Genomic DNA, 24,083 nt, shown 5'->3' on the forward strand with positions numbered 1-24,083 from the left:
TGCTCTTCCATTGAGATATGGCCCCTTCATTTGAAGTCGAGGCTTTCCAGAAAAACAACAAAAACCAGGTGCTATCTCTATCATGGTTGCCTAGACCCATCACCTGCAACATATTTAGGTTTCCAGCTTTTCCACAGTATGACTTCTAAGACTCTAATGGGGCCAATACATCAAATGAATATCACTACATTTCCATTCTGGAGAATACCCTCTCCACATGCCTTTCTCCCTCCGCAATGATGTGTTTGCGAAGCAAGGTCACTTAAAAAAGAAAAAAGATTATTCAATGGTCCTTGAAAGAGCAGAGTAGTGCCAGCAAAGTATGCAGAGGAGAAGAGCCTTGCTGCCTTTTGACCGTTCTGTTTTTGAAACAAAAGCCACACCAAACACTCTGATACCGCCTGAAAAAGACATGGCTTCCCCCAAAGAGTTCTAGGAGCTGCGGTTTGTTAAGGGTGCTGAGAGATGTCAGAAGCCCCAGTTTCCCTTCACAGAGCCACAATTTTCAGAGTGGTTTAACAATCAAGCCTTCTTTCCTGGGAAACAGTAGCTCTGTGGGACGAAGAGGGGATCTCCTAGCAACCTTTGGAGACTCACTGATCTGATTAGCGTTTCTGTGTGTGTTTACATATTACAAAAGAGAAAGCCATTACACAATCATAAGATAACACTGCAAATAAACTATACCCCACTCCCACCTCCCAAAGATAAAGAAGATTCAGATCCCACCTTGCAATTCAAGGTGCAACAATATATGACAATACCATTCATATGAAGCTAATAAGCTGTCAAAAGCGTTATTTGAAACTTATAGGGTGTTGTCTTCCCCTTCTGTCACATTTTTACAAAATTTCTGACTGGCAAATACCGGGGGAAATAATGATTTCCCCATAGAACCCAGGATCTCCACACCGATTTATATTTTCTTGGGACCACCCTGTCACGCTCCTGTGCATTTGTATATTCAATAATGGGAAACCAAATGGCTGCAAGGTGGTCTCTTTTCCATTGCCCCTCATCACCTGTGACCACAGATTTGACTAGCCACCTTTTTGGTTGAGCTTGATCTGCCATGACTCGTTTACCCATGAAGCTGCCACTTGGTGTGCAGTTGTCAAGAGGCAGACATGCCTGCGCATGTGTGAACCACCTCCCTGTGTCATCTCAGCCTTTGCAGACGTAGGCTGGAGAACCTGTGGCCTACCAGATGCTGTTGGGACTCCAATTCCTATGAGCCCCATCCAGCATGACCAGCAGTCAACAGTTATGGAAGCAGTAGTCCACCAGCACCTGGAGAATAATATCTTCCCCACCCCTATCAAATCAAATCATCTGTTCAAGGAAACAAACGTTCTAAACCTCTGAAGCATATGGGATGTATATTGTTCTTTTAAGGAAATGCATTTAATGTTTCCTTTGGCCCTTTCCACAGGTATCTGACATCACAGGCAGACCACGCCGTACAACGAAGCAGACTGCTATTGTTATTTTAAACTGCTTTAGCCCAGAGCTTGGTATTGCTTGGGCTTCTATTTATGTATTTAATATATTCATTGTTGGTTTACTCTGGCTCATTTAAGTGAGAGGCCGTGCAAAGCCACCAGAAAGCCCAGAGCTTATGTGTTGTGAATACCAGCTCATGACTCTGCTATCTGCGCCTGTATGGTAGATTTAGAGCTTCATTCTTCAAATGAATCGTTTAGTTTCCCGAGGATAGACGAGTTTGGGAATAATCCATAGCTCCATTCCCACGTTTGGGAGCTGTTTGGGTGTTTCTCTGTGTTGCTGCTGCTGCTGCTTTTAAAACCATAATCAAACACTACCCAAAACTTACTTTGGAGTGAACATATTTAGGACCTGCCCAGTGATGTGCAATTTTTGTTTTGTTTTGTATCTGCAAGGCTTTAAGTGTACTTATAAGACCTTAGATAACAGCCGTCTAGCAGGTTTGGCTTAGCAAGGTGAAACATGACGACTCTAGAAGAAGCACACTGGTGTTTTGGAGCAGGATCTTGGGGCACAGTCCAGCAGAATAAGCAGATGGGCCCCTAGGAAATCTGGCTCCCGTTTTGAAGTAAATGAAAGAATGCATATTGCCAGTCTGAGTCTGGCAGCCTGGAATGGTCTCAGAGATAGGAGTGGTCACTCTCAGTAGGAATGTCCTTACTCTAAACCTCTTGTCAACTAGCTGCATGTGTACATAAAAATAAGTAGATACATTTAGGATCCTTGGGGGTGGGAAGCCTACTGCTCGCCGTGAAGCCTTTCCTCACACCGCAGTTGCACTAACCCCTGATCATCATGGTTGCTCTTTTCTGCAACATCTCCAGCTCTGGAGATGTGGCAGTCTGAACTGTACACAGTAATCCAGGTGTGGTTGCACCACAGGTTTGCATAAAAGTACTGTGATATTGGCAGTTCCCCACTTCCACTGGACCTGTTTCCTAATGACCTCACAGGAATATAGGGACCTGCCTTCTGTTGAGTAAGACTTGTGGTCCATGTAGACCAGTACTGTCAACGTGGATTGGGCTCCTATCTGGAGGTGCGGGGGATCAAACCTGAGACCTTCTGCATGCAGGCCAGATGCTCTGCCACTGAGCTACAACAATTCTCCATCTCTAACCCTTCAAAGCAGCATTATAAGAGAGGGAGAGGCAGTGGGCAGGATTCCTGATGTCAAGGTTACAGAACCAGACTCTCTGTGGTTAACTGAAACACTGGTTGTCCTAAACACATTTCATAAACACTGCTAGCTACGTTTCTGAGAGAGAAGACATCACTCAGACTTCACATGAAGCAATGCATGTGCCAACCTTCGTTTAATGATCTCTGCTAGCATCTCAATTAACTAGAAGCCTCCTGGAGGAGGAGACAGTGTCAGGTGAAAGGATTTCAACCCACAGTAGACTTTAAACTATGCTGGCTTGAAAACATATTTTGCACCTGAAATGAAAAGTCAAAACGATACCCCTCCCCTTGCTGCGGATTGGAGCTCCTTTTTGTTTTTAATGGCACACACATGGAGAAATGGATCAGAGACAGGAAAAAGGTGTGGCATCTCCTCTTGGATTCCTCTTGGATTCCAAGCCCATCCTTCCAAGCCCATCCTTCACATGGCTTCATAGTAAGGCAGGCCCTGACATAAATGAATGAATGAATCTCTATTTCCCTGACTCCCTCACCTAGTTCAAAGCATCTGTTTGCGGCACAATCCTCCCACATGCATTTACTCGGAAGTAAGTCCCACTGCATTCAGTGGGGCTTACTCCCAGGTAAGCAAGTGCAGGATTACTGCCTAAGGTGTACTAAACAAAGCACAGGCCTTCTTCCGGTGCTTAGGGAAGAATTTCAGCCAGGAAATTTAAAAGGCAGCTTGAACTAATAGAACTCTCTCTCTCTCTCTCTCTCTCTCTCTCTCTCTCTCTCTCTGTGTGTGTGTGTGTGTGTGTGTAATAAAAAGCAGAAGACACACACAAATCAGCCTTAGAGAATATTACATCAGCTTGTCTCTCGGCTTTATTTAAAGCAGATGCCATCACATAGAGCTCTGCAGTTAATCACCGTTAGTGGAAAATATGACTATAGCTTCAGCAGAGGGCAAGTGCATTTTTAAACAAAACCCATCCTTTTCCAGGGGAAGGAGGCTTGATTGCCTGTGGGCTGGAAGTGGCAAGTCTGTATGAAGTTGGAATGCTTCAGTTTACAAGATGGTCTATTAAGCCAATATGTGGCAGAGCTATTTTTACACACCGGGCTCAACTGGGTGCTCTTGCCGACTCACCACAGTGCTTCAAGCTGGCAGGGAGAGTCAAGAGCAGCAGCAGTACATGAAAAGTGGCTCTTTAATTAACAGCATGCCTTTCAAGATTAATTATGGATGGCCATCTGTCATGGACGCTTTAGCTGAGATTCCTGCATTGCAGGAAGTTGGACTGCATGATCTTTGGAGTTTCTTCCATCTCTATATTTTATATAGGGAATCTTAGGCCCAGAGGAGCCAAACCCTCCAGCTTTCACTGTTTATATTACAGTGGTACCTTGGTAGTTGAATGGCTTGGCTCTCAAACAAATCAGCTCCCGAACACCACAAACCCGGAAGTGAGTGTTCCGTTTTGTGGATGTTTTTCAGAAGCCAAACCTTCACCGTGGCTTCCGATTGAGTGCAGGAAGCTCCTGCAGCCAATTGGAAGCCGCGTCTTGGTTTTTGAATGGTTTCAGAAGTCGAATGGACTCCCAGAATGGATTAAGTTTGAGAACCAAAGTACTACTGTATATTATAGCAATCCTTCCTGCGTTGTGACTTCCATACATAAAGCAGCATGTGTAAACATCATGCAAATCTGTGTCCTCTCCTCTTCATTCCCTTTTTGGGTACACGACCATCCTATTTGTAATGCTGATGGGGAGATGGAGCTTGGGGAGAAGGTATAGATCTCTGCCACAGTTCCTATAGCCATGAATGTAAGCTTTTCTTACATACAGGACAGGCAAGGTATGGCTGGTTGCCGAAGTATTGATGCTTTTGAATTCTGGTGCTGGAGGAGACTCCTGAGAGTCCCATGGACTGCAAGAAGATCAAACCTATCTATTCTGAAAGAAATCAGCCCTGAGTGCTCACTGGAAGGACAGATCGTGAAGCTGAGGCTCCAATACTTTGGCCACCTCATGGGAAGAGAAGACTCCCTGGAAAAGACCCTGATGTTGTGAAAGATGGAGGGCACAAGGAGAAGAGGATGAGATGGTTGGACAGTGTTCTCAAAGCTATCAGCATGAGCCTGACCAAACTGCGGGAGGCAGTGGAAGACAGGAGTGCCTGGCGTGCTCTGGTCCATGGGGTCAGAAGAGTCGGACACGACTAAATGACTAAACAACAACAACAAAGGAAGGAAAGTGAACAGCTTCCTGATTGCTGTGTGGACTGTGGAGCTTCTGACACAGAAACAGACACAGGGGGAAAACACGAGCCCCATTTCTTGATGAGTCTGAGGAACGATCGACTCTAAATAGCATGACAAAAACTACAGTTAGGCCATGAATCAAAAGTTCTTGCTGTTTGGTAGGTCAAATGACTTCCACGCTTCTCAGCGCCACGTAAAACACAACAGTGTTCCGTCTGTGCGAGAGGGAGACCTCTGGCTAATTCTGCAGCAGCCCTCTTTCTCCCGTTGCTTCTCAGATTGTGTTTGGAGGGAAAATCCAAAGATATACAACAACAGCCTTTGTATGGCAGATAATTACCCCCCGGGTGCTTATCAAAGGTTGCAGTGTCTAGCGCTGAGCGCAATGAATGAAGGAGGGTAGTTGTGTTTTGCTATTTCGCTTTTCCATTAAAAAATAAAAAGCTTATGTCTTGAGGCTTTGTATGTTTCAGATGTTGGATGCTGAAGAGGTCTTTTATGACATGGATAGGACTCCTCAGCCCCTGACCTCTGACCGCCTTCCTCCTATTTGTTAATTTTCTTCAAGACCTTTGGGAAGGAACTGTGTTTCTGAGTCTGTTTTGCACAGCAAAATACATATTCATTCATGCTAAGTACATATTCATTCATTAGAAAGGCGGTAGAGCTGGAGGAGGAGGAGGAAGCAACTCACTTTGAAATAAATATTTTACCTGCAATATGGTTTCTTTCAAAATCAAATCATTACTCTTCTTCATTCGCATTGTGTTACATTGAAGACACGTATTTGAAAGGTTAAATCCCACCCTTTAAAAATGCTACTGTTCATAAGAGGTTTGCGTCTCTACTGTTAAATCAGTGCGCTGGAAGTCACCCTGGATAAGAAGAAGAAGAAGAAGAAGAAGAGGAGGAACAGGAAGAAGAAGAAGAAGAAGAATAGTAGTAGTAGTAGTTTGGATTTGATATCCCGCCTTTCACTCCCCTTAAGGAGTCTCAAAGCGGCAAACAACCTCCTTTCCCTTCCTCCCCCACAACAAACACTCTGTGAGGTGAGTGGGGCTGAGAGACTTCAGAGAAGTGTGACTGGCCCAAGGTCACCCAGCAGCTGCAGGTGGAGGAGCAGGGAAGCGAACCCGGTTCACCAGATTATGAGACTACTGCTCTTAACCACTACACCACACTGTAGCGAAGAGGTGCTCAACGATGTAGAGTCACATTTGCCATCATCTCATGTCATACTTGAAGACCGTTAGATGTCCATTGCTGGAATACCAAAGAATACAGGGTTAGAATAAAAGAATTGTAGAGTTGGAAGGGCCCCTGAGGATTACCTACTCCAACCCCCTGTAGTACAGTGCAAGTAGATAAATAGGTACCGCTGTGGCGGGAAGGTAAACAACATTTCCGCGCGCTCTGGCATTCGTCATGGTGTCCCATTGCGTCAGCAGCAGTTTAGTCATGCTGGCCACATGACCTGGAAAACTGTCTGTGGACAAACGCCAGCACCCTCAGCCTGAAAGCGAGATGAGCGCCGCAACCCCATAGTAGCCTTGGACTGAACTGTCTAGGGGTCCTTTACCTTTTACCTACATGGGGGGGTCAGATGTGGCACGTAGAAGCTTAAAAACAGTGTCTCCCCACACTTTTGTTGTTTAGTCGTTTAGTCGTGTCCGACTCTTCATGACCCCATGAACCAGAGCACGCCAGGCACTCCTGTCTTCCACTGCCTCCCGCAGTTTGGTCAGACTCATGTTTGTAGCTTCGAGAACACTGTCCAACCATCTCGTCCTCTGTTGTCCCCTTCTCCTTGTGCCCTTAATCTTTCCCAACATCAGGGTCTTTTCCAGGGAGTCTTCTCTTCTCATGAGGTGGCCAAAGTATTGGAGCCTCAGCTTCACGATTTGTCCTTCCAGTGAGCCCTCAGGGCTGATTTCCTTCAGAATGGAGAGGTTTGATCTTCTTGCAGTCCATGGGACTCTCAAGAGTCTCCTCCAGCACCATAATTCAAACTCCCCACACTATCTCCATGTAAATTCTTCAGAATGTTAGTGTGAATTTCTCCTCAGAAACACATTTTTAATAATAATAATAATAATAATAATAATAATAATAATAATAATACCCTGCCCCCTGGGTGGCTTCCAACGGAATATAAAAAACAGAATATAAAAAACCACAGTGAAACATCAAACAGTAAAAAGGTTTGAATAACGTACACATTTTTGCTAGCAATTTCTCATAATATAATACATTTTGTCTGTTCTTTTCACTGATTTTTAATGCACATTTCCCCCTAATATATGCATCTTTGTAAACATTCCTTGTTTGGAGAACTGCATTGCAAAATTCAGACGTGTGCAATTTTGATGGAAGAACAAGCTGTGTTTCGGTTCTCATATGATTTTGGAAAGAGCGGATTTTATAGATTCAACTTTACTGTCTTCTACACAGACTGACAGCAGCTCTCCAGCATGCCTGGAAGTCTTTTCCTGCCATGTCTTCAGGAAATCTGGACCCACTTCCCTCTGGTCCAAATCCAGTTTGAAGTGCTACCTGAAGGAAAAGTCTGAATTCTCCTGCAAGAAGAAATGACTAACAACAACCAAACATTCATTGCACTGTAAACTGATCCCCTGGAATAGTCCAAGGCCTTTTGCACAGTCATGATGCAACCCTGTGAGCTGACCGATGACTTGCATAGGCATCATATGACACATGCATATATTAGTCATCTGACATGTGTGTCATGTGGGCAGGCTCTGGAACTAGCCAGGGTGCTGCAGGGCTAGTACAGAAGCTGGGAACACTCTCTGGAAACACCCTTTAAACCTGAGAAAATGTTCTGGACCTGGCACTGCTAGAGTTAGGCTTTCCGTTAGACTATACTGAAGATGTCCATGCTATGTAAGGGGACTCCCATTCTGAGGCCTTTTGTGGTGCATTATTTGAGTAAAGTGAGGTAATCCTTCAAGACTGACTCAGAGGACGCCTCCTGTTTATCACTATTTTGTGGGATTTAAGCAAGAACGTTGGGTTTCCACAGGTAAACTGAATTAAAGGGCTCCGTCCCCCTAGTGCAGGAAATCCACTTTAAAAAAGAAGAATTGGACTTTTTCCAGTTTGGAAAGCGATGGGGATTGTCAGAGCCAGTGTGGTGTAGTGGTTAAGAGCAGTAGTCTCGTAATCTGGGGAACCGGGTTCGCGTCTCCGCTCCTCCACATGCAGCTGCTGGGTGACCTTGGGCTTGTCACACTTCTCTGAAGTTTCTCAGCCCCACTCACCTCACAGAGTGTTTGTTGTGAGGGAGGAAGGGAGGAAGGGAAAGGAGAATGTTAGCCGCTTTGAGACTCCTGAAGGGGAGTGAAAGGCGGGATATCAAATCCAAACTCCTCCTCCTCTTGAATGACTAACCGGAAGGCGCATAACACCCCATAAGCAAATCAGAGATGAATACAGGACGAATCCTCATTCTTTGCCATATAACCCTGCAAACAAATCAGGATGAGTGCTCAATAAAGACTGGATAGTGTTGTGAGTTTGCGTGGGCCTAGGTCCCTCTTAATTCCTGGATCCAGCAAGGGTTCAATTGTTGGACTAGCCAGGCCTAAATAATGGCCTAAGTATGGGTCCTTAGAATAGAAGGGGAAGAATAGAAGGGGAAGAAATGGAGGCAGTTGTCAGGGAACTGCCATCGGAGAGACAGGTGGTGGACAGGCTCCAGGAGAATAGGAAAGAATCTGCAGCAGAAGAGGGAACCAGCAGGGGGAGTGCAGGAGTCACAGCGGAGGGGAGGCTCTGGGATGCTTCCAGTGAGAGTAGTGGAGAGGTAACGGGACCCCCGTTGGGAACTCCCACCCTTCGCCGGAAACTGTCACGCAGAGAGTCACGAAGGCGCATGTCCGTCAAACAGCTTTTATGTTGGCGTAAATTCCGTAGATGCCCACTGTCAGATTCTACCAGCGACTGACGGAGTCATGCTTTGGGGGCTCCGTTAGTGCCTCGGTTTGGATGACCAGCCAAACCCCAGAGGGATCAAGCTTTTACGCACAAGCAGCTCATTATCCCATCACAGCAATCTGACAGTCTTTGAAAGCAGCTTGTGCAAGCAGAAGGCATCATGAGCGAACCAGCCGGAACCGGAGGAGCAGGAGCTGGAGCTGGAGCAGGTCCAAGCCTGGAAGAAAGGTACAGGGCGTTGGAGGTCCAGCTGGCGCTGCAAACGGCGAGGCTCGAGGAGAGGAGGGCTCAAGATGCAGATAAGGGGAAGACCACCCCACTTGCCAGACGGGTGCCTGGATTGGTGCAGAAATTTGGGGGGGATCCCTGGAACTATCAAGCCTTTAGGACAGAGATGCAATATGCTCTCAATCTACTGTTTGATGACTTCCCCGACGAGAACTCTAGAGTGGCGTACGTGATTGGCCATCTAGAGGGAGGGGCGAAGGACTGGGTTCGGCCCCTGATGGCAGCCAATAATGAAATCTTAAAGGACACAATGAAGTTTTTTCGCGCCATGGACTTGATGTTTTCCAGCGAGATCGAGCAGGGAGTGGTGCGCAGGCAGTTAATGGCGTGTAAACAGGGGAGCCGATCTGTACGTGAGTACTGGACTGAGTTCACCATGCTGATTCATAGACTTGGGTGGGACCTTGCTAGTGAACCTATTCAAATGCTGTTTGAAGAAGGTCTCTCTCCGGCAGTGAAAGATGAACTTTCCCGGGCGCCTAGGGCGGAGTCTATGGATCAGCTGACTAAATCAGCGCTGTCCATAGGAGCACGCCAGGAGGCTAGAGCTATGGAAAAGCGGGAAGGAAAGGGGGAACGTTGGAAGGACTTCCGCATTCCAGAGATTCCGGAGCAGCCTTTCCCGCCAGCAGAGCCGATGGAACTTGGAACAGCGCGCGCGTGCGCAGTTTCAAACACCAGTGAAGGGCGGAAGAAGGAGGGAAAGAGCGGCAAGAGATGCTATCTCTGCCAACAGCCAGGTCACTTTGCCAGAGTCTGTCCGCAAAGGAAGGAATGGCAAGGGATGGCGGGAACTGTTGGGGGGAAGGAGGAAGAAGAAATCACGGAGCAAGTAAAAGCCAACGCCTGGTTGCCAACATCAGGGCACAGCAGCCAGGCCAGGGAGTAATGAATGTGCCCACGCCGGAACCTCCAAGACCAGCGCTTGTGATAGAGGTGTTGCTGGAACTGGCAAACGGACACCCACTGAAGATAAAAGCACTATTGGATTCAGGTAGCTCATGTAATTTCATGAGCAAAGAGTTTGCAGCTGAACACCAGATACAGACTATCCCATTGAGTAAGCCTTTGCAGGTTACCACGATTGATGGGAGGGAGCTGTTGGGAGGAGAAGTGAGCCAACAGACTGTACCAATGATAATGAGGGTGGCACGACACACAGAACTGATAGCGTTTAACGTAGCCACCTTGGGAGGAGCTCCTATTATCTTGGGTATGAGCTGGCTGGCGCTACACGATCCGCTAGTAGGCTGGCATCAGAGAGTGGTTTCCTTTGGATCAGCACATTGCCTAGAACACTGCAAGGAGGGAGAGGCTCAGGCAGGCGCCAGGGCCACTCTAGCAGGGATGGAAGTGATGGACAAGGGGAGGGTGCCACCACAATACGCTGACTTGATTGACGTATTCAGCGAAAAAGAAGCAGATAAACTGCCCCCGCACAGACCCTTTGATTGTCAAATTACCTTACTCCCAGGAGCACAATTGCCAGTGGGCAAGCTGTATGCAATGTCAGACAGTGAGATGCAGGAGTTAAGGGAGTTCATTGACAAGAATCTCAAGTGAGGTTTCATCAGAGAGTCACGAGCGGTGGGGGGCAGCCCAGTGTTCTTTGTGGACAAAAAAAACACGGGCAAGCCCAGGCTTGTATGTGATTTCAGGGCCCTAAATGCAGTGTCAGAACCAGTGACTTTCCCTATGCCTAGAATTGATGACATTCTAACACGGGTGAGAAAAGGGAAAATTTTTACCAAGCTGGACCTTAGGGGGGCATATAACTTGATACGTGTGAGAAAGGGGGATGAGTGGAAGACCACTATGTTCACCCCCTTGGGTACCTCGTTATGCCTTTCGGATTACAAGCGGGCTCCGCCTGCTTTCAATCATTCATGAATCACGTCCTGGGGCCACTGCTCTACAAGAACTGCGTAGCGTTCTTAGATGACGTCCTGGTGTACTCAGACAATGAGGAGCAGCATGTGCGAGATGTAAGAGAGGTACTGAGCAAGCTGCGAGAAAACCGGCTGTGGGTGAAACTGGAGAAGTGTCAGTTTCATACCAAGGAGGTGGAATTCCTGGGGTACCGGTTGTCTGACAAGGGATTGGCCATGGATCCCAGCAAGGTTCAAGCGGTACTGGAATGGAAAACACCAAAGACCAAGAAGGACGTGCAAAGGTTCCTGGGCTTCGGAAACTTCTATAGGAAGTTCATCAAAAACTTTGCCCATTTAACAGCGCCCATCACGGATTGTCTTAGTAGCAAAAAGAAATTTGTTTGGACGGAAGAAGCGCAGCGGGCGTTCGAACGCTTAAAGCAGGCGTTTGCGTCGGAAGAGCAACTTTTGCACGTGGATCTACAACAACCAATGAGAGTGGAGACTGACGCGTCAGACCGAGCGGTGGGGGCCGTTCTTCTCCAGCTGGGAAAAGATACGTCTGAATGGAGACCGTGTGCATTCTTCTCGCGGAAGTTGAACAAATCCGAGAGGAACTACACAGTATACGACCGAGAACTGCTCGCCATTCATGAAGCATTCCGGAAATGGCGGCACTTGCTGATTGGGGCGCAGCACAGGGTTCAAGTCCGAACTGACCACAAAAATCTGGAATACTGGAGAACAGCCCGAGTGCTGAACCAGAGACAAGTGTGATGGGCCCAGGAGTTCTCCAAATTCCACTTTGAGATTCGTTACGTGCCCGGCTCCGAGAACGTGAGGGCGGACGCTCTTTCCAGGAAACCTGAGTAATTAGAGGGGGAGGGAGCGCCTGAGGCAAGGCATGTAATCCCTGAAGACCGCTGGGTGTGTGGGGCGGCATTGGTGGGGCAGAGGGAACTGATAGAGGGTACTGAGAATGATGAATACGCCCAAGAGAAACTCAGAGAGCTCCGGAGGACAGAGGAGAACACAGGGGGGGTTGAAGAAAAGAACGGGGCGTTGTATTACAAAGGGGCACTGTACATACCCGACGGGGAACTGAGGAGCAGAGTACTCAAGCAGTTGCATGACAGCCCCACAGCGGGACATTTTGGACAGCACAAAACCATGTGGTTGGTTACCAGGGAGTTTTGGTGGCCCAAGGTGAGGGAGGACGTACGGGAATATGTCAGGGGTTGCGACAGGTGCCAGCGAGCGAAAGGAGAGAGGGTGGCGCCAGCGGGGCTATTACAACCCTTACCCACACCCGAAAGGCCATGGGAGGCAGTATCCATAGATTTTATGACGGACCTGCCAAAATCCAAAGGCAAAACAGCTGTCATGGTGGTGGTAGATCTATTAACCAAGATGTGTCATTTTATAGCTTGTTCACATGCAGTCACAGCGGAGGAAACCGCCAAGTTGTTTGTAGAACATATTTTTAGGTTGCATGGCGCCCCCTTGAGGGTTTTGAGCGACAGAGGGAAACAATTTACTTCCAGGTTCTGGAGGAAACTTATGAGCTTACTGCACGTAGAACTCAATTTCTCAACTGCCCGGCACCCAGAAACCAATGGGCAAGCGGAAAGGGCAAATGGGATTTTACAACAATACCTGAGGTGTTATGTAAAAGACAGAGAAAATGATTGGGTGGATAAGTTACCTCTAGCAGAATTTGCCTACAACAACGCGGAGAACGTGTCCACAGGGATGAGTCCCTTTCTGGCAAATTATGGGTGTCACCCCCGGGCATTCCCAGGAGAGGGAGGGGAGAGGTGGAGCGTGCCGGCGGCGGAATATTTTTTTGAAGAGATGGAGGCGATCCACCGTCAGCTTCAACTTAACTTAGAGAAAGCCAAGGAAGAATATAAGAAGCAAGCAGACAGAAATAGGAGGGAAGGTGAAACTATAAGGGTGGGGGACCGGGTGTGGTTGTCCACCCAAGGGCTACCGTTCAAGGGCGGGAGTAAGAAATTGAGGCCCAAAAGATTGGGACCCTTTGAGGTCATACAGCAGGTCAACCCAGTGGCATTCAAACTCAGGCTGCCCAGTCACATGAAATTACACCCAGTATTTCACAGGTCATTACTGTTGCCGTACCGAGAGGGACATGAGTGAGGGGAGCGTGAGAGAGAGGCCACCCAAACGCCCGTGATAGAAGAGAGAGAGCGCGACATGAACGTGGCAGGAATCATTGATTCCAGGTGGAAGGGGAATCAGGTGGAATATCTGGTAGAATGGGAGGGGGAAGTAGAGTTGGAAAACACTTGGGTACCAGCAGAGGTAGTCAATGACGAGGTTTTAATAGAAACATTTCATCAGCGTTTCCCAAGAAAACCGCAACCCGTGGCACGATTTAGAAGGGAACACTTTGGGACCACCGATGAGGAAGGAGAGTTTGAAGGGTTCCCAGAGTCAGGGGTGGGTGAAGAAGCCGACTCCGACGAAGAAGAGGAAGACGGGGAGAGAGACGGTACGCCGTGGCTAGAAGTGTTAGAATCCTCGGACGACGAGGAGAGTTCCTTCAGGGGCTTTCCGCCCTCACCGCCAGTGGGAGAGGAGGCGGGAGGGGGTGAAGGGGGCCCTGGGGGGGAGGTGGATGTCAGGGAACTGCCATCGGAGAGACAGGTGGTGGACAGGCTCCAGGAGAATAGGAGAGAATCTGCAGCAGAAGAGGGAACCAGCAGGGGGAGTGCAGGAGTCACAGCGGAGGGGAGGCTCTGGGATGCTTCCAGTGAGAGTAGTGGAGAGGTAACGGGACCCCCGTTGGGAACTCCCACCCTTCGCCGGAAACTGTCACGCAGAGAGTCACGAAGGCGCATGTCCGTCAAACAGCTTTTATGTTGGCGTAAATTCCGTAGACGCCCACTGTCAGATACTACCAGCGACTGACGGAGTCATGCTTTGGGAGCTCCGTTAGTGCCTCGGTTTGGATGACCAGCCAAACCCCAGAGGGATCAAGCTTTTACGCACAAGCAGCTCATTATCCCATCACAGCAGTGAGAGATTTTACTTTTTTGGGCTCCATGATAACTGCAGATGGTGACTGCAGTCACAAAATTAAAAGATGCCTGCTTCTTGGGAGGAAAGCAATGACAAACCTAGACAGCATCTTAAAAAGCAGAGACATCACCTTGCCAACAAAGGTCCGTATAGTTAAAGCCATGTTTTTCCCAGTAGTGATGTATGGAAGTGAGAGCTGGACCATAAAGAAGGCTGATCGCTGAAGAATTGATGCTTTTGAATTATGGTGCTGGAGGAGACTCTTGAGAGTCCCATGGACTGCAAGAAGATCAAACTATCCATTCTGAAGGAAATCAGTCCTGAGTGCTCACTGGAAGGACATATCCTGAAGCTGAGGCTCCAATACTTTGGCCACCTCATGAGAAGAGAAGATTCCCTGGGAAAGACCCCTGATGTTGGGAAAGATGGAGGGCAGAAGGAGAAGGGGACAGCAGAGGACGAGATGGTTGGACAGTGTTCTCGAAGCTACCAGCATGAGTTTGACCAAACTGTGGGAGGCAGTGGAAGACAGGAGTGCCTGGCGTGCTCTGGTCCATGGGGTCACAAAGAGTCGGACACAACTAAACAACAACAACATGGGTCCTTAAGGTAACAAAGGAAGTGGCTCCATGCCAGAAGGCAAATGGGTGGGCCCCCTTCCCTCAACTGGCTATCAGTTAGAAGAACAAAAGCCAGCGCTGTGTTGTGTGTGTGACCTAGGAGCAGCAGGAGGCAGGCAGAAGCCTGTGAAGGAGAGGCATGCTTGATTTCTGTTTGAATCCAAGGCTGTGGGGCTATTGGAGAAACAAGACCTTAATGCTGTGAGCCCCTCCATCATAGGCTCAGGTTATATATGTGTGTAAACAAACCATATCTCACAAAGACACCACAGTCTCCATTGTCCATCATTCTGAGGAAACCAAACTCTGAGTAAGTGCCTGTAACCTCTGGAATCTTGCAACACTCGGAGATTGGGGTGGCTTGCAAAAATATAATCTAACCTCTGCTCAATTAGTAGGATGCCTGGAAGGCCCCTGACTTAGCCTCCAACTACAGCTATATGTCTTTTAGGGTTGTCATTAGGTAAGTCATACTCAGAATCGACCCAATGAAATCAATGGCCTTAAGTTACTCCTGCTCATTACATTTCAGTGGGTCTACGCTGAGTAATGACTTAGCGGCAATCCTCAGGGTTTGAAAAAACAACAACCCACAATCAACAACGCTGGAGAGAAGTGCAAAAGTGCAGATGCAACCACTGTAAATAGACATAAATCAGGCTATGGAAAGTTGTATTTCTCACAAGAGATGTATACATTCGGAGTTATATATTTAATGTAATCATACACTTGCATCATAAACATCATTGCCAGGGTGGTCCAGAAGATAATATGTTGAGCGTTGCACCTAGAAGACTCTGCTGTTTGAATCCCACCCCGTTGCTTTGCTTTTTGGGTGGCCATCAAAGAGCAAAAATGGTGGTGTGCTAAAGATGCCTCTGAGGTTTTAAAAAAGTGACAGCAATGGAGCGGCCAAACTGGAGTTCCCAAGCAATCTGGATGCAGCTTGTGTCCAATATAGGAATGTAAGAAAGAACACCATAGCACTCCCCCTCGCCAAAATACTGCCAAAGCCTTCCAAAGGGTGGTCACTTGCAACCGAGACACTAGATAGATCTTAACATTTTGGTCCTACACACATCCTACTTACAAGTAAACATACATTGCAAATATTTCAGTGGAGCAGAAGACGAGGAGGATGTTGTTTCTGCTAGAGTGGCCTACCAGAACAGAAGGGCACCTTAAATCATTTTGTACAAGAGGGAATTTCAGCTAGTGTCATGGAATCCACAGTGATTAAGGAAGGGGTCAGGAGAGAGGAGCCATTGTGGCCTTATGCCTTTGCCACATCGGGACATTTGAGCTCTGGTTCAGTGTCCAGTTTCCACAGGGCCTACCGACTAGTTAGGCACACTGAGACCTTGGCCTCAGGTGGACCAGAAATGGAGGCAGATTTATACACCTGCTCTGCTGTTTAGCACTCTAAGATTACAGTTGCTGTTTTGCCGTTCTGGGTCCCAAATCTTCTTGGAAGTGGCCAGTGCCTCTGGGCAGAACCACTTGTATCCGAGGGATGAAGTACAGAGCAGGTCCAAAGCTATATAACCACGACAGCTGTGGAGAAGGAGGTCTCATGGTTTGGGCAACACCTGGCAGGAACGTATTTTGGAAGGCCCAAGGGCAAAGCCTATCCTTTGTAGTCTTCTCTCTTTATTTGTAGACCCAGTGGTGAAACCGGTGGTTTCTGACATATCTGAGGACATAGACCAGTACATAGCTGTCTATTCACCTAATAGTCAAAACAAAACAAATTCCTTCCAGTAGCACCTTAAAGACCAACTAAGTCAGTTCTTGGTATGAGCTTTCGTGTGCATGCACACTTCTTCAGATACACAGTGTGTATCTGAAGAAGTGTGCATGCACACGAAAGCTCATACCAAGAACTGACTTAGTTGGTCTTTAAGGTGCTACTGGAAGGAATTTGTTTTGTTTTGACTATGGCAGACCAACACGGCTACCTATCTGTAACTATTCACCTAATAGACAGCGGCTTGCGGGGGGTGGGGTTCAGGGAAATAGGTAGAGGAAAAAATGACCTTGCCCCTTGCTTTATTTGAGGCAACTTTCCTCAAAGCTGGGAGCGAGAGGAAGTTGCCGTCACCGGGAAGTGTATCTTTCGGATTGGTTGGCAACTTTACTTCAGTGTGTGAATTTTAACCACACTTTATATATTTTACAACAGGAAATCAAGAGGGTCAACCATTAAAAAGCCATCAAAAAAGCTTTGCAGAGATGTTGAAGATATACTCAGGGCTTTTTATTTTTCATCCGGAACCTGCCAAAATTCAGTTAAGGCACCTCTCAGGTGTGCACCGTTGCCATTTTGAGAGCACAAGGGAGGCCTCGTTCATGGTGAGTTTTGGCACCCGTTTTTCTTGAATAACAGGACTGGGTATACTACTATTTATAGGGTCCATTATATTATTTTTCTGCACATATTTTAAATCTTCTTGCGTCACTACTGAAGGGGGCATATGGGAATCCTACAGAATTCCCATATGGGTCCCAACACAGACCTATCTACAGAATTACTGCTTATAAGCAAAGGAATTGCACATTGATTGCCATTCCCTTGCCACTTACAACTTTCTGGATCGGGTCTAACCGCCTTCTCCCTTATTAGATTTCTCATGAATATACCTCTGTTGTGGAAGCATTCACTGACCAGACCAGCGTAGTCTTGACACAGGGATCCTTTTTTTAATTGCCTTGGGATTTAGTAAACAAACAGCTGATTAGGAGTCAAGGAGTTAATGCCAAAACAACAGCTGCCTTTCAGAAAGGATTTACTAATATAGCAACTTGTAATCAACACAAGGTCGTCGCTAAAATTACCAGGCTGCTAAATAGCTTCCTCTTGGGGACAGGCCCTTGTTAGTGCAGGAGAATTTTTTAATTGTGTTGATGAAGATAGACACTTGGACAATCTCAGCAGGAGTTGAGCTCCCTAAGGGAGGGTGTATAACCAACTTCTAGGCCTCCATATATCCTCCAAGAGTAGCTGTTAATTACATACAGGATCTCTTTTCTCATGATAATCACCATCATGATTTCAGGCATGTTCATTTGCCCAATCCAGATCCCCCATAGTGTGCTTCAATGTGCCACAACATTCCTTCCCATTCACTTCAATAGGGAATGCACACAAAGCAGTGAAATTATTGGGACAGCAGGCAGCACTGCAGCAAGATGCATATAAAGTTCACAATATGGGACCAATAATATAATTGTAAAGTTGGAAGGGACCCTGAGGATCATCTAGTCCAACCCCCTGCAAAGCAGGAACATGCAGCTGCCCCCATACATGGATCAAATCTGCAACCTCGGTGTCATCAGCACTACGCTCTAACCAACTGAGTTATATTGCTGGAACAGGCCGTGAAGCCACCAAATAAGCCATGCTTTCTGGGTTCTTCCAGAATCCTGACAAAATCTAGCCAATCTCTAGCATAAACAGAAGGCTAGACTTGTCCCTTGCTATTATTTGTGCTGATGGTGGGTTGTGCACACTGTGATGTGATACCTGTCCAGAACTAAATGACCGCTCAGGAGATGTTTACCAGGATGTGCTAATTTTCATTTCCCTTTGAGTTCCCGAGAGCCAAAGGAGATGCTGGAGGGCAGAATTTACGGTGAAATTTTTCCATTAATGTCCTAAGCTATTTGCTTAGAGATGAGCAGACAGCAATGGACCCCTTCAACTCATCAGGCCAAATGTCTCAGCCTGATCTCACTGAGCAGCCCTCCACAGATTGGACAAACAAGTTATTATTCTCCATCCCCCCTGTTCAGAATTTCATATCCTCGAAACTCGCACACATCTGGGGAAATGGAATTCACCAGTAAACAAGGTCCTGGGAAGCATATATTGCCACGGCTCTGCAAGGACACAGCTCTGAATGGATTCTTTGAGTTTCAACGTGTTTGGCGACTTAGCTTCAGTAGCACATGCTGATTTATGATAACCTGGTTTTAATAGGCAGAATGTCTCTTGCACGAAGCAACTTGAGTGTCCTCTTTATGCCGATTCCAATAAAATTAGGGAGGTAAAAACACACCAAGTTATCCTAACTGGAGGAATAGTACTGGGTTCACATAGAGTTCTCGGTCTAATTTGAAACAACCCCAATTGAATGCTCCTTGAAGCAAGCAAAAAGGGTCTTAAAAAAAACAACCTGATGAGTTTGCGTAGTTAGTTCGACCGTTCCCAGTCTGCAAACCACAGATGGCTAAGAAGGACTGGTGTGGTTATTGTGTTGGATTCTCACGGTTGCCCCTGTACAATTCAGTAGGTTTGGGAACAAAACTAAGGACATAAGAGCTTGCTGGATCAGGCTGAAGGATCAGGCTAGACCAGCATCCTGTTCTCTCAGTGGCCACCAAGATGCCTGTGGGAAACCCGCAAGTTGGTCCCAAGCATTCTCCCCATAGTCATCATGGTTGTAGCTGCTGACATCCCTCTCCTCCATGAATCCGTCTCAATCTCTTTTAAAGCCTCCCAAGTTGGACGCGGGTGGCGTTGTGGGTTAAACCACAGAGCCTAGGACTTGTCGATCAGAAGGTCAGCGGTTCGAATCCCCGCAATGGGGTGAGCTCCCGTTGCTCGGTCCCTGCTCCTGCCAAACTAGCAGTTCGAATGCACGTCAAAGTGCAAGTAAACGGCGTTTCCATGCGCTGCTCTGGTTCGCCAGAAGCGGCTTAGTCATGCTGGCCACATGACCTGGAAGCTGTATGCCAGCTCCCTCGGCCAATAAAGCGAGATGAGCGCCACAACCCCAGAGTCGGCCACGACTGGACCTAATGGTCAGGGGTCCCTTTACCTTTAAGATGGTGGCCATCACGGCCTCTTGTGGCAGAGAGCTCCAGGGTCTATCTACGCACCACGTGAAAAAGTACTATCTTTGACCTGTCCTGAATCTTCAAACATTTAGCTCTACTGGATATCCATGAGTTCTAGTATTATGAAAGAGGAAGAAAAAATCTGGTCACCTTCTCCGCACCAGAGGTACACAGTGCCTATGTGCACACTCTGAATTACACGATGAAGGTGATGCAAGGGGTGTTTTCACCTGACTTGAGTTCCACAGTTTGCTATGTGCTGCTTGGAAGAAGTCCTTTCTCTTATCTGCCCTTGGTCTTCTTCCAACATTCAGCTTCACTGGGGGACCACAAGATTATGAGAAGTGTTATGAGAAAGGAAGGAAAACTGAAATTAGTCACCAGAGGAGGACTTAGGGGAGCACAACTGGTTCACCATGCTGAAGTAGTGATCTTGGGCCCCTCCCTGCCTCTCAGCCTAGCCTACCTCACAGGGTTGTTGTGAAGATTAATTGATGGGGAGGAGAATCGTGGACACCACCTTTGAGCTCCTTGGAGAAAAAGGTGAGATATAATCTGAATGTAAAATATATATATAGCTAGGCCCTTGCCTAGCAGAGGATGAGAAAGGTCTTTGTTTGAGATCCAGGAAAGACTTCCGCTTATCATCCTTGTCGGCCAGCCCAAGTTTTTGAAGCATTATGACCATCTGCAAAACCTGTAAGTGCTGCAAGACATGCTTGCCTCTAGTATACCACCTTTGATACTCTCTTTAAAAACTCGTGCCTGTCTCCAGTCTGAGTGTATGCAGAGTTTCTGAAAGAGGCTACTAATGTTAGGAAGTTTAAGAAGTTCAGTATAGGCAGGCACTGTTTGGCTGTTTCCTCTGTTGCTTCTTCCCCGACCTGCAAAATCCCAGCTGTTTACCAGTCCTAATCCACTCCTTGGCACTAACTAAAAGTATCAGACCAGGTGAGTTCTGCCAGATCATGTGGCGGCTTTGAGATGTGCAGAAGCATCCACTTGGGACTTCACTCGGGACCACCAGCCGTGTCTCCCTGCTTCCCGGATCTGACCTGAAAGAAGCTTTTAAGTATGTGAGCTGAAAAAAAGGAATAAAATCGCCCCCGTCGCTTTTCATAAAAGAGCAAAGAATTCTTTATTCAGTTAAATAAATCCATTCAAATACCTCAGCGTGGACAGTAACCTAGTGCATAATTCTTCGTAGGTCACATACACAAGTGGGACCATATTTGGATGCAGCCTGGAGAGCCTTCCCTTCAAGAGAGATCCACCAATGGGGTGCCACAACAAAGAAGGCCAGTGGTGGCTTGTACCTATTGGAACTAGTGGAGCAGGGTGTCAGGGAGACAGCCAGCAATAAATCACACGGAGTAGGTGAAGTTAACTCTTTATTAGCAAAAACAAGGCCTGCTCAGGGGAACCAGGCCTAACGAGCACAGCATCTCTTCTCAGTAGGTCTGAAGATCTCTGCCTTCCCACAGCTGCCTAAATCTCCTCCTCCTTCCCAAGCAATCTCGGACTCCGTCAACATGCCTGCCTCTGCTCATCCCTCTTCATACCACTTCTGGTTCTGGGAAACCAGGAGGAAAGGGAGCTTGTTGCAGCAAGTGGGGGAGACACCCTGGCTTCTTGACCAGCAGGACTCATCTCCAATCCTTGGCCTCCTTCCTGTCCTGCTTCCACTTCTCCTTCTCCTTCTCCGTTTCTCTCTGCCACAGACTCCCCCTGCTCACTAAGCCGTGTTGCCTCTTCAGCTTCCAACACCTCCTCCTCCCCCCAGTCTTCTCGCTTTTCTCCCTCTAACCACTTGTCGGTCGTTGTCCCAACACCAGTGACCTGGCTCTGAGTCTTCTTCCCCTGTGGATTCTCTGGCTGGTGTTTCCCACCATTCCTCTGTGTCCAGCCAGTTCATCACCCAGAGTGACCAACAGAAGTTGGAGCCAACTCATTCTAGGTTTGTCCTCTTCCCTGTTGAGTTCTACCAAGGCAACACTGAGACTAAGGAGGAGGAAACTGAACAGACAGTACCACCCACCAAGACTGGTTGTAAGAAGGCAGGCAGGTGGGAGCTGGCTGGTCAGCCTGAGGTCAGTGGGGAAGTCCCCCATTTGCCCTGAGGGATCAGTCATCACTGGATCTCTCCCTCAGACACCTCACCTCAGGTGGTAGAGGTATTCACAGGGGTGCCTCTGAAGTTAATCACAGTGTGTAAGTAGGCGTTCCTTCATTATAATTTTAAATCTATTCCTCTTTAATGGATACCTAGCCCTTTGTTAAGGGACGCGGGTGGCGCTGTGGTCTAAACCACAGAGCCTAGGGCTTGCCAATCAGAAGGTCGCGGTTCGAATCCCTGCAACGGGGTGAGCTCTTGTTGCACGAAAGGTAAACGGCGTTGCCGTGCGCTGCTCTGGTTTGCCAGAAGCAGCTTAGTTATGCTGGCCACATGACCTGGAAGCTGTACGCCGGCTCCCGAGAGATGAGCACCGCAACCCCAGAGTCGTCCGTGACTAACGGTCAGGGCTCCCTTTAGCCCTTTGTTAGGGACGCGGGTGGCACTGTGGTCTAAACCACTGAGCCTCTTGGGCTTGCCAATCAGAAGGTCACGGTTCGAATCCCTGCAACGGGGTGAGCTCCCTTTGCTCTGTCCCAGCTCCTGCCAACCGAGCAGTTCGAAAGCATGCCAAAAAGTGGAAGTAGATAAATAGGAACCGCTCCGGCGGGAAGTAAACGGTGTTTCCATGCGCTGCTCTGGATTCGGTGTTCCGTTGCGCCAGAACGGAATACTGTTCCGTTCAGAACAGAATACTGTTCCGTTAGTCATACTGGCCACATGACCCGGAAAAACTGTCTGCGGACAAATGCCAGCTCCCTCAGCCTGTAAAGCGAAATGAGGGCCGCAACCCCAGAGTCGTCTGCGACTGGACTTAACTGTCAGGGGTCCTTTACCTTTACCTTTAGCCCTTTGTTGAGAGCCCATAGCCTTACAAGTCAAGCAAAAGCAAACATAATTAAAATTAAATAAATTCTAAGTTTTAACAAATCGGAGATACCATATTTGTTCATGCAACTAAGTCCTTACTCAAAGCAGACCCGTTGGAATTAATGCATAAAAATTAGTCATGTGTGTTAATTTGATAGGTCTACTCTGAATTGGACTGCCTATAAATGGATTGATTGCAGATGGAAACAAAAAAGTATTGAGGGCTAACTAGGGGTATGGGTCCTAGGGCCCTAAGAAGTGCAGGATTTCAAAGGCAAACAAACCTGAATTGGCCTCAGAAATAGAGAAGCCACAGCAGCTCTTTAAGAACCAACGAGATACGGGTGGAAGCTACACACAAATAAAAAAAGTTATGAAAATGCTTTTTTTTAAAAAGCATCTTTAAACATACATTGAATTTTCCATAAGGCTCACCAACGCCATCTAGGGTCACATTGTATATTGCACTTAAAACACACTTAAAACATTCTATTTGCAGCTGAATAACTGAGTCCATGATCCTCATATTTGACCTCAGTTCGTACCCTAGCCCAAGTTATTCTGGCACCTGTGCGTAGCAACTCCCCCCCCTCCCCGACTGTACATTTAAAAGAGTATTTACCACTTAAAGCAGTCATAGCTCTTCCCCCAAAGAATCATAGGAACTATAATTTGCAGATGACACAACCTTGATGGCAGAAAGTGAGGAGGAATTAAAGAACCTTTTAATGAGGGTGAAAGAGGAGAGCGCAAAATATGGTCTAAAGCTCAACATCAAAAAAACTAAGATCATGGCCACTGGGCCCATCATCTCCTGGCAAATAGAAGGGGAAGAAATGGAGGCAGTGAGAGATTTTAATTTCTTGGGCTCCATTATCACTGCAGATGGTGACAGCAGTCACGAAATTAAAAGACGCCTGCTTCTTGGGAGAAAGGCGATGGCAAACCTCAACAGCATCTTAAAAAGCAGAGACATCACCTTGCCGACAAAGGTCCGTATAGTAAAAGTCATGGTTTTCCCAGTAGTGATGTATGGAAGTGAGAGCTGGACCATAAAGAAGGCTGATCGCTGAAGAATTGATGCTTTTGAATTATGGTGCTGGAGGAGACTCTTGAGAGTCCCATGGACTGCAAGAAGATCAAACGTATCCATTCTTAAGGAAATCAGCCCTGAGTGCTCACTGGAAGAACAGATCGTGAAGCTGAGGCTCCAATACGTTGGCAACCTCATGAGAAGAGAAGACTCCCTGGAAAAGACCCTGATGTTGGGAAAGATTGAGGGCACAAGAAGAAGGGGACGACAGAGGACGAGATGGTTGGACAGCGTTCTCCAAGCTACAAACATGAGTCTGACCAAACTGCAGGAGGCAGTGGAAGACAGGAGTGCCTGGCATGCTCTGGTCCATGGGGTCACGAAGAGTCGGACACGACTAAACGACTAAACAAAAACAACAACAACAACAACAACAACAACAAATAATTTGCTAAGGATGCTGGAATACCCCATTCCCTTCAGAGAGCTGCAATTTTTAGAAGGACTGATGGTTAAAACCAGACTTTTCCGCTTATGGTGGTATGG

At 47.3% G+C, this 24,083-nt stretch overlaps 1 long non-coding RNA gene across 1 annotated transcript; it reads right to left on the bottom strand.

Annotated features, from left to right (window-relative positions):
* Window positions 1-8,297: 8,297 nt before the first annotated feature.
* On the bottom strand, window positions 8,298-19,938 carry LOC309339601. Its single transcript, XR_014155485.1, has 3 exons — window positions 19,752-19,938; window positions 19,503-19,635; window positions 8,298-8,386 (listed from the first exon to the last, which is right to left on the bottom strand). It is a non-coding gene; the product is annotated as an uncharacterized lncRNA (long non-coding RNA).
* Window positions 19,939-24,083: the final 4,145 nt, after the last annotated feature.

This window comes from Podarcis erhardii (genome assembly GCF_964252035.2).
Source record: "Podarcis erhardii genome assembly, chromosome: 3".
In the NCBI taxonomy this organism is placed as follows: domain Eukaryota; kingdom Metazoa; phylum Chordata; class Lepidosauria; order Squamata; family Lacertidae; genus Podarcis; species Podarcis erhardii.